This window comes from Balaenoptera physalus, assembly GCF_965194825.1.
Source record: "Balaenoptera physalus genome assembly, chromosome: X".
Classification (NCBI taxonomy): domain Eukaryota; kingdom Metazoa; phylum Chordata; class Mammalia; order Artiodactyla; family Balaenopteridae; genus Balaenoptera; species Balaenoptera physalus.
The window spans coordinates 34,792,295-34,808,051 of record NC_138903.1 but is presented as its reverse complement, the minus strand read 5'-3'; positions in this window follow the sequence as shown (position 1 = coordinate 34,808,051).

Genomic DNA, 15,757 nt, shown 5'->3' with positions numbered 1-15,757 from the left:
AGAAGTGTCTGCCGTAGTGTGGTGGGGAATGTGGGCAGCACTGCTGAGATGCCAAAGTGACTCATAAACCCTCATCATTCTATGGAGGTGAGAGCTCAGTCCCCCAGAAGGGACTAAGAAAAACTTACCACTCCCCCCATAACCCCCAGAGAGATTGCAAGAGAGGCACCGTACCACAAGTGGGATGAGCGTAAAGGTAATTTCACTAAATCTCAAAAGACAAACGATCTCAATGGACATCTGGGTTACAGGTGGAAAACACCATACAGGGTTTTCCATTAGTCCTCAGAATTTGTCCAGGTGCTCTTATGGACCCGCCCCATGACTCCTTTAATTCCACTTCAACTGCCTGCTTTGGCTCCCGACCTACTTTCCTTTGTTCACCCAGCCCTTCATTCACTCATTTTTGTCTGCCACCAACAACAGTAGGATGGGGCTCTGTGCTGGGCAGGCTCTGAGGGATAGAGTGATAACCAGGAATGGTGAGTCCTTTCTCACATGGAGTTCACCATTTGGAATGACTCCAGAGCACAACTTCTGTCTCTGTCCCCTGACCCTGTGCATCCTAACCAAGAGGGTAGGGCTTGTTCCCTGCTCCCTTGCTTCAGGCCCTATGGGACCTCCAGCTTGGAGTGTCCATCATCCAGCTTCCATCAATGGGGGTTGGGGATTAGATGGGGTTCCTGAAGGAAGTGGCACTGGTCCTTGATGAATTGGGAAGGATTAGGGAATTGTCAAAACTGGAGGGGGTTACAAACGATATTACAGCAAAGGATGGAAGCTGTGAGTAGACCCAGAGGAAGGAACAGATAAGGTGTGTGGGGTAACAACATTTGGAGGGGTGGATTCACTCTATCATTGACCATTTAAATGAAGCCCTGCCACCACCAAGACCACTATGAAAATCACAAAACCATGAGTGTCCATGTACTGTCTGTATCCCCTTGGCATTCAGTCTTCACCTACATACCTGCCACTTTTTTTTTTTTAATTTCCTACATAAGGGATTTCCCGGGTGGTGCAGTGGTTAAGAATCCACCTGCCAACGCAGGGGACACAGGCTCAAGCCCTGGTCTGGGAAGATCCCACATGCCGCAGAGCAACTAAGCCCGTGCGCCACAACTACTGAGCCTGCGCTCTAGAGCCCACGAGCCACAACTACTGAGCCTGTGTGCCACAACTACTGAAGCCCGCACACCTAGAGCCCATGCTCCGCAACAAGAGAAGCCACCGCAATGAGAAGCCCGCACGCCGCAACGAAGAGTAGCCACTCGCCGCAACTAGAGAAAGCCCACGCACAGCAACGAAGGCCCAATACAGCCAAAAATAAATAATAAATAAATAAATATTTTTAAAAAAATTTCCTGACATAACACTTTATTCAAAATAAGTCTACAATTAGAATATGATGTTTTTGTTTTGCTTTTTATACCATAAATAATGATTATTATTTTTTATTACATTTACATACAGTAAGTGATTATTATCATGGTGTGATTTTAGGTACAAAATCCTTCCTGCCCAAAAAGATTTTCTTCTACCTAAAAGTTTCATCCATAGTATCATTGTTTGGGATTAAGCATTATTTCAGATGAAGTTTATTATGTAAAATACATAAAACAGCAACTGGCTAGGATTCGCAATAAGACTGGCATAGAAATAAGTTTAACAGATCATTTTTCAGTGTTTCCTAGGACAGAAATCATGGTGAGAGGGTAATGACTTTTGTTGTTGGGGAAGCATACCTGCTACTTCTTAATGCCCGTGCCCACAGCTGTCTGGCTGAGGGTAAACTCCACATACTCCTCACTCCTGTGTGGGCGACCATGAGGCATGTTTTACACGCTCCTCCGAAGGCCCCCAGTGGGACTGAGCCTCGATTGCTCACGGTAGTAAACTGTCTATAAATTCACCCTCTATTAGCTGCCTTCCCTTCCCTGTCTCACTTCCCTCACACTCCTACCAGTGCTTCCTGGGATCATCTCCCAAATAAACCACTTGAACCCAAATACCTTTCTCAATGTCTGCTTCTGTGGGAACCCAATCTTTGCCCAGGTCTACCTCCTCAAATATTTTTCAATGCTCTGCTTCTTATTCGTTTCCCCCAGGCCCTCCCATCTCTGATTTGGGCTTTTAGTGTCAACATCTTTGTATCCTGTATACCATATCAAACACTCCTAGATTTGGTCCTGGTTACCCTGCAACTGGTGGTGTTCTGGTAAATATTTAATGACCAGCTCTTCAAAAAGAGAAAAAAGCTCTGATCTGTGGCATTGACCAATTTGTGTGGTATAAATGCTCCCACCATGGACAGCTTCAACCTACCAAAGTGACATCGCTGAACACAGAGTTGGGAAGAGAGGCGTAAGATTGGCTCTTGCAAGCCGTTGTGAGCTGGCTCAGGTACACCACTGCCAACGACTCCCACCCAGAAAGGAGGATTCTCTCAAGATTGGAAATGAATAATGGAACCAGATTGTTGAGGGCCTTGAAATCCAGATTATGGAGTTAAGAATTTAATCTATAGTCAAAGGAAGATTATTAAAGTTTTAGAGCTGGGGCAGACAAAGGGACATATGTCATTATCTGCATTGTGTCTTGAAAACCTTAATCCAGCACCACTGTGTAAGAAGTGCAGTGGGGAGAAAATGGAGGCAAAGAGGCAGAAGTTACTGTGTTATAATAAGGGCCTGAGAGCATACTGGGGCTGTGGAAATAGAAAAGTAGGGATGGATGCAAGAGAGATTTAGGAATTAGAATCCACCTATTGGGACACTTGGTTGGATGGTGAGGGAAGGGAGATGGAAAAGTTAATGCTTTCAAGTTTATTCTATCACACTTGAGTCTAAAATTCCAAATAGCCAAATGTCACCATTGGGGATATAGAAAAATGTTCATTTTCTGACATTTAGAGCTTGTAAACATCATATATGAACTTGCAATATTTCTTTGAAATTGCTACTGTGGTTCCCTAGTGAAATCTAAGCACTGAAGAGGGAATCAATGTTATGTAAAGGAAATGGGAAGGACGTTTGAAGATCAAATGGGATCTCCGGCTGAGTCGCTAACTGATGGTAAATTGGCCAAGTGACTTGACTCCTCTAAGACCCTCAGAGTCCTCGTCTGTCCAACTAAAGGTTTTATAAAAATGGGCTATTACACTGCTTGGGAAACTTTAACATGCTAACCAAACATGAGGTACAGTGTCTAAGAGCCTTGGCATAGCTATTGCCAAGGATCTAATGCAAATTTGAGCTCTGTACAAATAAGACATATGGCTGTTACTGCAGTGAGAAGCTCTGTTTATTTCAGAGTGTTACTAATTACATAAATACTTCTTATAGCTGGTTGTCTGGAGTCTTTAAGATCCTAAGAAACCACAGCATTTGCATGCAGTACACACATTAGTTACAAGCTCTGTGGGATTGTTGCCGGTAGCCTATCTTCCACTGGATATGAATAAAGAAGCATGTGTCTCTGTCTGAGACCAGTAGCCATCCTGTGACCGTGAGGAGAAGCAGCCTTAGAATGGAACTGTGGCTTGGCAGAGTGAAAGAAGGAAGGAATGTTGGTCATTTATTACATAATTGAGTTGTAAAATCAACGAACCTCATGACCCTCCCTACCACTGGACACCTTGTTATGTAAAATAATAAATGTTCTTTTTGTTTAAGTCACTCTGAATTGGGATTTTTGTTACTTGCAACCAAATGCATGCTAACTAATACAAAATTTGGCTTAGGTTTTTGAAGGTTTATTTCTCCTGTAACAACAGGGAAAGAATGATGTATTTCAAAGGTGTGGGTTCTACTTCAGAACCTATCATTTATTGGTTGAATGACCTTGGGCAAGTCAGTTTCCTTATCTGCAAATGAAAACAATATTCTTTTTCTTCCTTTATTTTTTTTCTTTTGGTTAAATGAAGACATATGATATGCTCTGTTGTTTTTAAATTTTTTAAATTAGCATACAGTAAATAACTTTTTTGTGTGTATGGTGCTATGAGTTATAACACATGTATAGATTCGTGTAACCACCACCACAATCAGGATACAAAACAGTTCCATGTCCCCCCAGAACTCTCCCTTAAATCCTTTTGTAGTCACACCCTCCTGTCACCCCTAATTCCTGGCATATTGATCTTTCTCCTTATACTTTTGCCACTTCCAGAATGTAACATGAATGGAATCGTACATTATGTAATCTTTTGAGACGGGTTTCTTTCATTCAGCATAATGCCTTTGAGAGTCATCTGTATTGCTGTGTTTATCATTAGTTTGTTTCTTTTTATTGCTGACTAGTATTTCATTGTGTGGATATGTCAGTTTGTTTATCCATTCCCCATTAAGGGACATTTGGGTTGTTTCCTGGTTTGGGAACTTATACACAGAGTTGCTACAAGCATTTAAGTATGGGTTTTTGTGTGAACATAAATTTTATTTCTAGGGTAAATATTTAGGAGTAGAATGGCTGGATTATATGGTAAGTACATATTTAACTTTTGAAAAAACTGCCAAAATATTTTCCAGAGTTGCTGTGCCATTTTGCAGTTCCCCCAGGAATGCATGAGAGCTCCAGTTGCTCTGCAGCCTTGTCAGCACTTGGTATTGTCTGTATTTTTCATAGTTGCCACCCAGATGGGTATGTAGTGGTTTCTAATTGTGGTTTTAATTTGCATTTCCCTAAATGCTAATGATGCTGAGCATCTTTCCATGTGCCATACATATATCTTCTTTGGTGAAATATCTGTTAATACTTGGGCCTACTTTATTTATTTATTTATTTATTTTAAAAATTTTATTAAAGTATAGTTGATTTACAATGTTGTGTTAATTGCTGCATGGCAAAGTGATTCAATTGTACATATACATATTCTTTTTCATTATGGCTTATCACAGGATACTGAATATAGTTCCCTGTGCTACACAATAGGACCTTGTTGTTTATCCATTCTATATATAATCCGCTAATCCCAAACTCCCAATCCATTCCTCCCCCACTCCACCGCCCCCTTGGCAACCAAAAGTCTGTTCTCTCTATCTGTGAGTCTGTTTCTGTTTTGTAAATATGTTCGTTTGTAACATTTTTTTTAGATTCTGCATATAAGCGATATCATACGATATTTCTCTTTCTCTGTCTGACTTACTTCACTCAGTATGACAATCTCTAGGTCCATCCATGTTGCTGCAAATGGCATTATTTCATTCTTGTTAATGGCTGAGAAGTATTCCATTGTATATCTGTACCACATCTTCTTTATCCATTCATCTGTTAATGGACATTTAAGATGTTTCCATGTCTTGGCTATTGTGAATAGTGCTGCTATGAACATTGGGGTGCATGTATCTTTTCGAATTAGAGTTTTGTCTGCGTATATGCCCAGGAGTGGGATTGCTGGATCATATGGCAACTCTATTTTTAGTTTTTTGAGGAACCTCCATACTGTTTTCCATAGTAGCTGCACCAATTCACATTCCCACCCACAGTGCAAGAGGGTTCCCTTTTCTCCATACCCTCTCCAGCATTTATTATTTGTAGACTTTTTAATGGTGGCCATTCTGACTGGTGTGAGGTAGTTTTGATTTGTATTTCTCTAATAATTAGCGAAATGAGCATCTTTTCATACGCCTATTTGACCTACTTTATTTTTTAAGTGGGTTGTTTGTTTTCTTATTTTTTTAGTTTTGAGAGTTCTTTATATGTTCTGGATATAGGACCTTTATTGGATATGTGATTTGCAAATATTTTCTCCCAGACTATAACTTGTCTTCATCCTCTTGCAGAGCAGAAGTTTTAAATTTTGATCAAGTTCTTTTTGTGGATTACACTGTTGATGTTATATCTATGAACTCTTTGCTAACCCAAGGTCACAAAGAGTTTCTCCTATGTCTTCTGAAAATTTTTTAGCCTTACAAGTTACATTTAGATCTATGATCCATTTTGAGTTAAGTTCTGTCTAAGGTATGAGGTTTAGGTTTAGGTTTTTGGGGGGCGGTTGGGGCATAAGAATGTCCAATTTCCTTTTTCTTAAGAGCTCTCTATGTCCTAGGTCATATCTAATTTGCTGAAAACTCAAAAAAATCCTTTTGTATTAATGTCCCTGGAGTGCTTCATAAGCTATAAACCTGCATCCTGTTGTAAGAATGTATTCTTATGTGGCTTGGATCTGCATGGGAATTGGCAAAAGAAAATAAATTAGAATTATGATAGTGAAGTAAATCACTCATCAGCTGGCTACTATTATATTCCTCTCCACTTGTAAATATGTCAACTACAGAGCTCCTGATAATCTGAAAATTACTTTTTAATTAACAGATGGTGATGGGACTTTGTCAAAATATTGATTCGGGGGTGTTTTCTTGCTATGTCACTGCTAAGTATTAGTTCAAACATTCAGGCCCTAGGGGAAATTGTGAAATCAGTGAAGACTACCTCTGATCCCCTCTCCACCCCCTTTCCCACCCTACCCTTTCAACTGAGGCATATGAAGAAGGTAGACGGGGTCCTACATGAAGACCAAAATCTGAACTAGAGCGTGAAATGCTGATCATCACATTCAAGGGTAATCTTTCTTCTCTCTTGTCTTATAAACCACGTTTCCATCGAAGTCATTCTTCTGTTAATCATTTACTCTGGCAGCTGTTGATTTTAAGCAGAGCCTAGAATTTTTCAGAGCTTAGATAGGGACAGAAATCTCAAGTTTTCAAACCTGAGGCTTTTTATTTTGTGTTCTGGTAAATGTCAGCGTTAGAAAACAAGATTGGAAAATTCACACACAATTTAGGAGGTAGAAAAAGGGTAAATAAATATGATCCAACCTTTATGTCAGAGGCAGATGAGTTGCAAAAGGCGAGGTTATCTTTCTTGAGTACACTTTTGTTTGCTCAAGCTCCCACCCAGAATCCTACAGCCATCTCTTCCGCCATAGGCTGATTCCAATCCCTCCCCTTGGAAGCACAGAGGTCAAGCTGTGCATAAAGGAGATTTATTAGCAGATCAGAGGCTATCAGGCATTAAGCAAACAGGGAAATCACAGAGGTTCAAAGTTCACCACTGTCTCAACAATCATCCCTGATGCTCCCTAGGACTGCCAGATACTTCTAGAGTCTGAGTGACGTGAGGGCCCTGTGAGGCTGTGGGCATCGTTTACTGCTGCCCAGGGCTTGGTTTAGAAGCACTGTCCCAATAATAATTTCCATAGCAATATTTTCCCCTTGAGCTTAGGACACATATACTGTATGTTCTCAAAAATCACAGTTTAGTGAATGCCTTTCCTGCTCGTTTCTAGTTCTTGGTGAAAGCTACAGTCATCTTTGTGGTGGGTACCTCTCTCTAGATACTACTTGGAAAGTCCTCTTGACCTGCTTATGATTGTTGTATTTGACCACATCTGCTAAGCAAGGGCTTTGCCCTCACCTTAAGCAAATAGGAAAACACAACCTTCTTCTCTTAAGGCTGCTCCACTGGTAACAGTTCTATGGCTTATAAAGATGGGACCTACTTAGGGTCCAGAAGATAAACTATGGGAATCTTGTCTCCAAAACAAGAGAGAAACAAGCCCTTTTCCTGGAACTTTTCTGAGTATTTGGAGTCTGGGTCGTGCGGACTGGGCATTCACCATTACCAATTTCATCCTCCGGCATTCTTTAACTGGAGTTCGGCATCCTTTCTTCAAGAGAACCAGGGAGTTCATGGATTCCCAGGTCATCCTCAATTGTTACACAGTGTGTTACTATTAAGGAATAAGCAAATCACCTGGAAAGCAATAGAAGAATGAATCCAGCGATGTGGGAGTCACTCCATTACTGTTTATTGTGAGCAAATTCCTCAGCCTCTCTAAGCCTCAGTTTCCTCTTCTTTTAAATGGTGGTACTAGCAGCCCCTATCTCATGGCTTTGTTGTTTAGATGCAGTGTGGTAATGGATATAGAGTGCTGTAGCACCGTACCTGGCTCAGTGTTCAATAAATGTTAGCTTTTATTAGTTACTAGCATCAGTACACGTGGTGAGAGCCCCCATGCTTGTCCCGGTTGTTGGCTTATTATAGTCACTTTCCTAGAAATAGAAGTGTTGAGGTGCCCTGCTTTTTTCATCATTGTCCTCTAATCAGAAATAAGAAAGAAACAAAAACAATGTTTCTCAGTGAGGACCTATGATGTGTTTTCTTCTCTCTTTTCCTTTTCCCCCTAAATGATGGAAAAACCAGGGACTTATTCATCCTCAGTACTTCAACTGCCTAACTTTTCAAGTTTCTAATCTTTTGTTGTCTGATTGTATTTTCCTTCTGAAACCCTGCCATGCTAACCAACCTATCTCATTTGAGATGGAAACGAGATAAAGAAATTAATGATTACTAAGTGCTTTGAAAATACAAAGGACTCTATAAATGCCAAAAGTCATTATTGCCTTTCAGTATGACAAAACAGTATAATAAAAATTGATCATAAAATCTCTCTGCTACTATGGTCCCTACTCTTTTTGCAAGTTAAAATTTACAACTATAGCCTGTTTGTTCAAAGCCACGAGGGACATGAAAACAATCCAATCATTTTCTAAACTAGGTGTCCCTAATCAATTGAACATAAAACGACTCCGGAGACATGAGCAAATCCATTTTGCAAAGTCCATATGAGAATAACACATCATGATCATCTTCTAATGATCATGATGATATTAGTAATGACATTACTGACTCTTCCCTCACCTGCAAGCTCTTTGTCTGCAATGAATGTGCTGTTCACATCTCTTCTGCATGTATTTGTTAGTTTATATCACTACCCAGTGTTTGTTCCTATGCACCCTGCGTCATAGCAGCAGGACACTGGACAGAGAGGATAAATAACCAGGGTAACCTTGGGTTAGGGAGAGGCCAAAGAGTAAATGCATTATTGAGTTTAGAAGAAACTGTTTAATCAACTTAAAGCAAAAGCTATTTGCTAGGACTTCCCTGGTGGTGCAGTGGTTAAGAATCCACCTGCCAATGCAGGGGACATGGGATCGGTCCCTGGTCCGGGAAGATCCCACATGCCGCGGAGCAACTAAGCCACCACAACTACTGAGCCTGCATGCCACAACTACTGAGCCCACGTGCCACAACTACTGAGCCCACGTGCCACAACTACTGAATCCCGCGTGCCTAGAGCCCGTGCTCCTCAACAAGAGGAGCCACCACAATGAGAAGCCCATGCACCGCAACGAAGAGTAGCCCCCGCTCGCTGCAACTGGAGAAAGCCCGTGCGCAGCAAAGAAGACCGAACGCAGCCAAAAAAAAAAAAAAAAGCTGTTTGCTAGTTTTCCTATTATGATTCCATATAGGACAGCATTTTTAAAAAAAAATTTATTGAAGTATAGTTGATTTATAATGTTGTGTTAGTTTCAGGTGTACAGCAAAGTGATTCATATACATATATATATTCTTTTTCAGATTCTTTTCCATTATAGGTTATTACAAGATATTGAATATAGTTCCCTATGCTCTACAGTAGGTCCTTGTTGGTTACCTATTTTATATATAGTAGTTTAAACTAGCCAGGTATAACTGCCATACCTGGAAGCCCACCTATTTCTTTGTGTTTGGGGAAGCCTGGGGACTTTAGTAGGATTCTACAAATGAGTAATACATATGGAGTGATTCAAAGAATTGGGTTTCCATTAGAGGGTCTGAACATATTCACGACCCAGGATACAGGGTTGTTTTGAAACCAAATTCATATAAAAGTGTTTAACAATTTTGAAATTGACTACAATTTTCAAAACATTCTGTGATTTTTTGTTTTTATCCCGACACTGCCCTTTGATTTGACAAAGTAATGTTGGCACCTGACACTATTCCTTAACTTTATTAAGTAAGGATAATTAAAAGTTATTTGCGTTCAGTTATTTGCTTATCTGCTTCTTTGATTGTGCTTTCTCTTTTCATCAATACCAATTTTAGTTTCATTTAATCAAAGTGGTGAAATAATTAGATAGATAAGAGATTTAAAGTAAAACTGATGCATCAACCTTGATAAGACCCTAAGGCCTCTTGGAATATTAACTTCCTTTATCACTGGTCTCCCTATGGTTCACCTTGATTTTTATATGCATTTTAACTTAGTGGGCGTGGGTACTGAGGGAGCTGTTGAAATCAACATGAAATGTCAAAAGGCAAGTAAGGTCAAAATACTTCAATACCTAATATTATGGGAGGAATTCCATAAATATTATAATTTGCTGACATATGTAGAAATTTCATATACAATGAGAAACTGGGTCAAAAATGATCATTTAAAATTACTCATTAGGGAAAAGGAAAGATGTTAGATTCTGCATTTATTAAACTTTTAATGTAAGCATAATACCTTTCTTACTAGATTCTTGAGAGGTCTGAGATCATAGAGTGTTAGACATAGATGAACCGTGAATATCTTAGTCCAACTCTCTCCTCCAGAGGACCAGAGAGGTACACTGATTTTCTCAAAATCTGGTAAGGGAGGGAGTAAAGAGAGAGAAAGCAAGTGAGGGAGTGAGAGAAAATAGCTTCTGGACTCTTAGTGAAAGCTCTTTCCATGACTGATTGGCAGACAAGGAGGGATTTTCACTACTCAGCATCCCAAACCCTCTCCAGTTCTCATTGTGTGAGTATTAGTGTAGAGCCTTAGTGTAAAAACCTTCCCTCCCTCTCTCCACCCCCTGCAAAAGCCAGGTCATGGGCACATGATCCAGCAGATGCTCTCACCTGGGGCTTTGAATCTTGAAGGACTAAAGAAAAAGAGCCTGGGAGGTGAGATTTATAGTGCTGTAATCTACCAGCATTTCTGGCTGTGTCCAGTGACTAGTACACTCTTGCCATGGTGACTAGGCCCAACGGTGGCTGCCTTGCCTCCCTACTTTCCCTACCTTATCTAAGCATTCCTCTCCAGACTGTCAATTCTATGAGTTTCCTGATGATTTCCCACTGTCTTTTTTTTTTACCCCAAGAACTCTGACTGATTCAGAAATTGGTACCACAAAGTGAGCTGCAGGCAACTGACCCTCAGGAAAAGTGATAAAATTGGGAATGGTTGAATGACATTAAAACTCCCCCTTAGAAACACAGTGGCAAAACAGCTGCTTAAACCATTGCTTATGGTCACCTCGAATGCTGATTGAGAATATGATTTAAGGAGAACAGTATGAAGGGCATTAAGAGTTCAGTGATGGCCAGTGAGATGGCTGCTTCTTATAATGAATAGCTTAATGGTGAAAAAAGTCACCTGCCTCAGCTGATCTGAGACGGTCAAAGATAAACTCAGACTTTGGTCTGATCCTGTGTGCTGATGAATTACAGTATCAGTGGTATTCACAACCCTGACAGGTTTTTTAGGTGCATATTGTGGCATTATTGGGTTAGACTGAATGCTGGAAAATTGACATGGAAATACATGAGAGGATTTAGAGGACCCTAAGTATACTGAACCCTCAAATCTCATTGAATCTCCCTTGCCAGCTCAAGAAATCTTTCCTAGCTTGTCTAATGAAACTGTCCTTTTCTTGATTGAAGTTGCTTTTTCACTTGAGGGAGTTGCCTTGCCAGATGAAGCCAGTTCTCTTCATCCTTCCCCACCAATCCCCAAGATTGTCAGATTTCAGCATGACCCTAGGAGGGGGCTGGCAATGACAAAGTCAAAAGCCAGAGAAGGCCAAAGAACTCCTGGATTTCTAGTTTATATTGGAGAAACTCTGGGAAGTCTGTGTGTGAACAGAGTATAAGGATGCTTGATCAAGGATGAGAAATGTAATTTTGGGTTGGTCTGGATCCAGTAATGCAAGATTCACTGTAGATTGAGCAGCTATACTGAATCCAAGGGGTGAAGAAGGGAAATGCTCCCAGGAGGCAAAACTTCAAGCCTTACACCTCCCTGGCATTTGACCTGGAGGGAGAGAAGCCCTGAGGCATGGGTCTACACCAATTCATGAGCAGTAGTTAATGGTACGGCCAGATGATTAGGGGCATGGAAGGAACAAGATTAGAGACTGGAGGGCTTCCCTGGTGGCGCAGTGGTTGAGAATCTGCCTGCCAATGCAGGGGACACGGGTTTGAGCACTGGTCTGGGAGGATCCCACATGCCGCGGAGCAACTAGGCCCGTGAGCCACAATTACTGAGCCTGCGCGTCTGGAGCCTGTGCTCCGCAACAAGAGAGGCCGCGATAGTGAGAGGCCCGCGCACCGCGATGAAGAGTGGCCCCCGCTTGCCGCAATTAGAGAAAGCCCTAGCACAGCAACGAAGACCCAACACAGCCAAAAATAAATAAATAAATAAATAATTTAAAAAAAATAAAAATAAAGACTGGAGACAAGGAGGTTTTGAGAAAAATGTGAGTGGGCTTCTCAGAGGAAATATTGATGTTCTTTGTGAATGCACACCAAAAAGCACAGTGTGCAGAGGCTTCTTATGTCTGTCTCATTTATTAATCTATCCATTAAAAAATGCTACACTGCATTTTATGGACATAAATATAAACACTTCCTATATAAATAGCAGCTGCAAAAACAAAAAAACAAACAAAAAAAACCACCCAACATTGTCTTGAGAGAAATACATGCTCGATGAAGTTTAGGTATTAACAGCCCAAGGGGTTCTATCGGGAAGACATTGATTAGGGCCTTCTCTTGGATGGGTTGATTATATTATTTGGCGGCCCAACAGTTGAACCCCCGACTAGAGTTGAGAATCTTAGTCCTGCTTTCTTGTATAAGGATCTAGAGAGGGACTTCCTTGGTGGTCCAGTGGTACAGAATCCGCCTTCCAATGCAGGGAATGCGGGTTCGATCCCTGGTCGGGGAACTAAGATCCCACATGCCGCAGGGCAACTAAGCCCGTGTGCCACAACTACTGAGCTCGCACGCCTCAACGAGAGAGCCCACGTACTGCAACTTAAGACCCGACAGCCAAAAATATAAAGAAAATAAATAAACAAGTTAAAAGAAAACTTAAAAATAAAAAAGATCTAGAGAGATAAAGGGACCTTCCTAAGATCAGGAAATGGGGAAAGAAGGAAATGAGAGAGAAAAGACAGAGAACTAGAAATAAAAACCAAATCTCTGTACTCTTGTCTGACGGTCTTGCTGTTGCAGATTATAAAGGATATTTAGGAGGTTACTTGTTAATGGAGGTTTGTCTTTTTTTAGAGGAGACAGAAAACTGCCTTGTCTTTTTTTTTTAATTTATTTGTTTTTTGGCTGCGTTGTGTCTTCGCTGCTGTGCGTGGGCTTTCTCACATTGCGGCGAACAGGGGCTTCTCTTTGTTGTGGTGCACTTCTCATTGCAGTAAAACTGCCTTGCTTTTGAGCTCTTTCTGAATATCTAGAAATCCCCAAATGTGCGAGTCTTAAAAGAAGGTAGCAGCCCAGTTCCCATCAGGGAAGCCAAAGGAGGCAATATTTCCTGTCCCCACCCCTTGGCAAAGAGGGTAAACTAGTAATTGAACTAGCCTCAGCCAATTGGATGCTCCCACCCAGGACTTTGCTCCCAAGAATGTAACCGATGTGGCATGGACATATATACACTACCAAATGTAAAATAGCTAGCTAGTAGAAGCAGCCACATAGCATAGGGAGATCAGCTCGGTGCTTTGTGACCACCTAGAGGGGTGGGATGTGGGGGGAGGGAGACGCAAGAGGGGATATATGTGTATGTATAGCTGATTCACTTTGTTATAAGGCAGAAACTAACACACCATTGTAAAGCAATTATACTCCAATAAAGATGTTAAAAAGAAAAAAAAAAGAATGCAACCGAAAGGTGAAGGCACGAGATTAGAAGCATAGTGAAAGCAGGGGTTTCATCCAGCAGTGGCGTCCTGGTCAGATTGCTCCTGCTGGGTAGCTTTCCTTGATCTCTGCCTTTTTTTTTTTTTTTAACATCTTTATTAGAGTATAATTGCTTTACAATGGTGTGTTAGTTTCTGCTTTATAACAAAGTGAATCAGCTATACGTATACATATATCCCCATATCTCTTCCCTTTTGTGTCTCCCTCCCTCCCACCCTCCCTATCCCACCCCTCTAGGGGGTCATAAAGCACCGAGCTAATCTCCCTGTGCTTTGTGGCTGCTTCCCGCTAGCTATCTATTTTACGTTTGGTAGTGTATATATGTCCATGCCACTCTCTCACTTTGTCCCAGCTTATCCTTCCCCCTCCCCATGTCCTCAATCTCTAGTGGGTCTGCCTTTTTTAATGAGCCTCATTCCCCAATCTTCCCACTGATTCTCTGCACCAGCTGATAGCCTCTAGTGTTCGAGATATCTACCCAGGAAAGTTGCTGTGCATGGGCTTCATCAATGAGCTCCCATGTCTTCTAGCTTCTGGTTGGATTTGGCCATTGGAATCCCAGCTGGAGAATGGAGGGAGGGAGTAGAGTGAAGTCAGAAGATTTATTCTCCTGGTTTCCCATGAGGTTGCCTTGGGCTGGCTGTTCTTTGATAGAAATTCACTGTCCCTGTCAAGATGGCCTACTTTACACAACTCTCCTTCCAAGTTGTAATGAACCCTTCATCTCTTTGGACCAAGGGAGAGCAGCAGTTCCCCTGCTGTTAGCCCTGGGTCCTTGCACTATGACTTGTGGTTGTGCCCCAACCCCCTTCCAACCGTTTGAAATTTGTTACTTTGTAAGCAAACCCTTTTCAAATTATCCGAATAAGAAGATGTCGTCTGTTTGTCAGAAATCTGACTGATATGCCTTCAAGTACATTTATTTTCTGGTTAGCTTTGTGCCAAAGAAACCCAACGGTCTTAGCATTCTGAGAGGAGGGGAAAGAAGAAACAAAAGCCCAAAGTTGGGGTCAAAGGTGAAATTTTCAGTCACTGGCAGTAAATGAGGCTGAATGTAGCCAAGGAACCCTGTTAGGAAAAAGTTACCCGTGGAAAGGCACAGACAAAAATAGTTCAGAATACACTTAGAGTCTTCAAGCCCAATTCCAATCACAAAGGGCAATGGCAAACAGCTTATGTAAAAGGGAACTTTTGTTCACAGACATACGATTGCTGAACAGTCAGGCCATTCATTTTTTAAGTGTCTGGACAGTTATTAAGTCCTCCCTTCCTCCCAGTTCCTATAGTGTTTTGCACAAAGGAAAATGTACATTGGTTCTTCCCCGTGTCTCCACAGTTTTCTTTGCTGTCAGAGACACACAGCTGCACCATGTTTGGAATGATGCAGCATGAAAAAGCTATTAATCTAGCGCCACCTAGATGCACCAAGTCAAACTGCAGGGATGCCTTCAGCTTCATTATAGGAGTACGTAGTGAAATTTTAAAAACACAGACCAAGGGACTTCCCTGGTGGTCCAGTGGTTAAGACTCCACGCTCCCAATGCAGGGGGCCCGGGTCCGATCCCTGGTTGGGGAACTAGATCCCACGTGCTGCAACTAAAAGATCCCGTAGGCAGCAACTAAGACCCGGCGCAGCCTAATTAATTAATTAATTAATTATTTAAAAAAACAGACCATGAAGCAAATAACGGGAATTTTAAATTATGAGGGAAAGTAAATCATCTGGAAAAAGATTGCTGAAAGCCAGGCACTACAGGTTCTGTACACATCATCTCATTTGAACTGCACAATCCTGCAAGTTAGGGGTTATTATCCTGATTTAACAGATGGAGAATCAGAGGCAAAGAATAAACAACTTGCCCAGATGACTCAGGTGACAAGTGGTAAAGCCAGAATTCAAAACCATGTTATCCCAAGCCTATTTTCTAAATTGAGGTGTGTGACACACGCCCCCAGGGGATGCTCA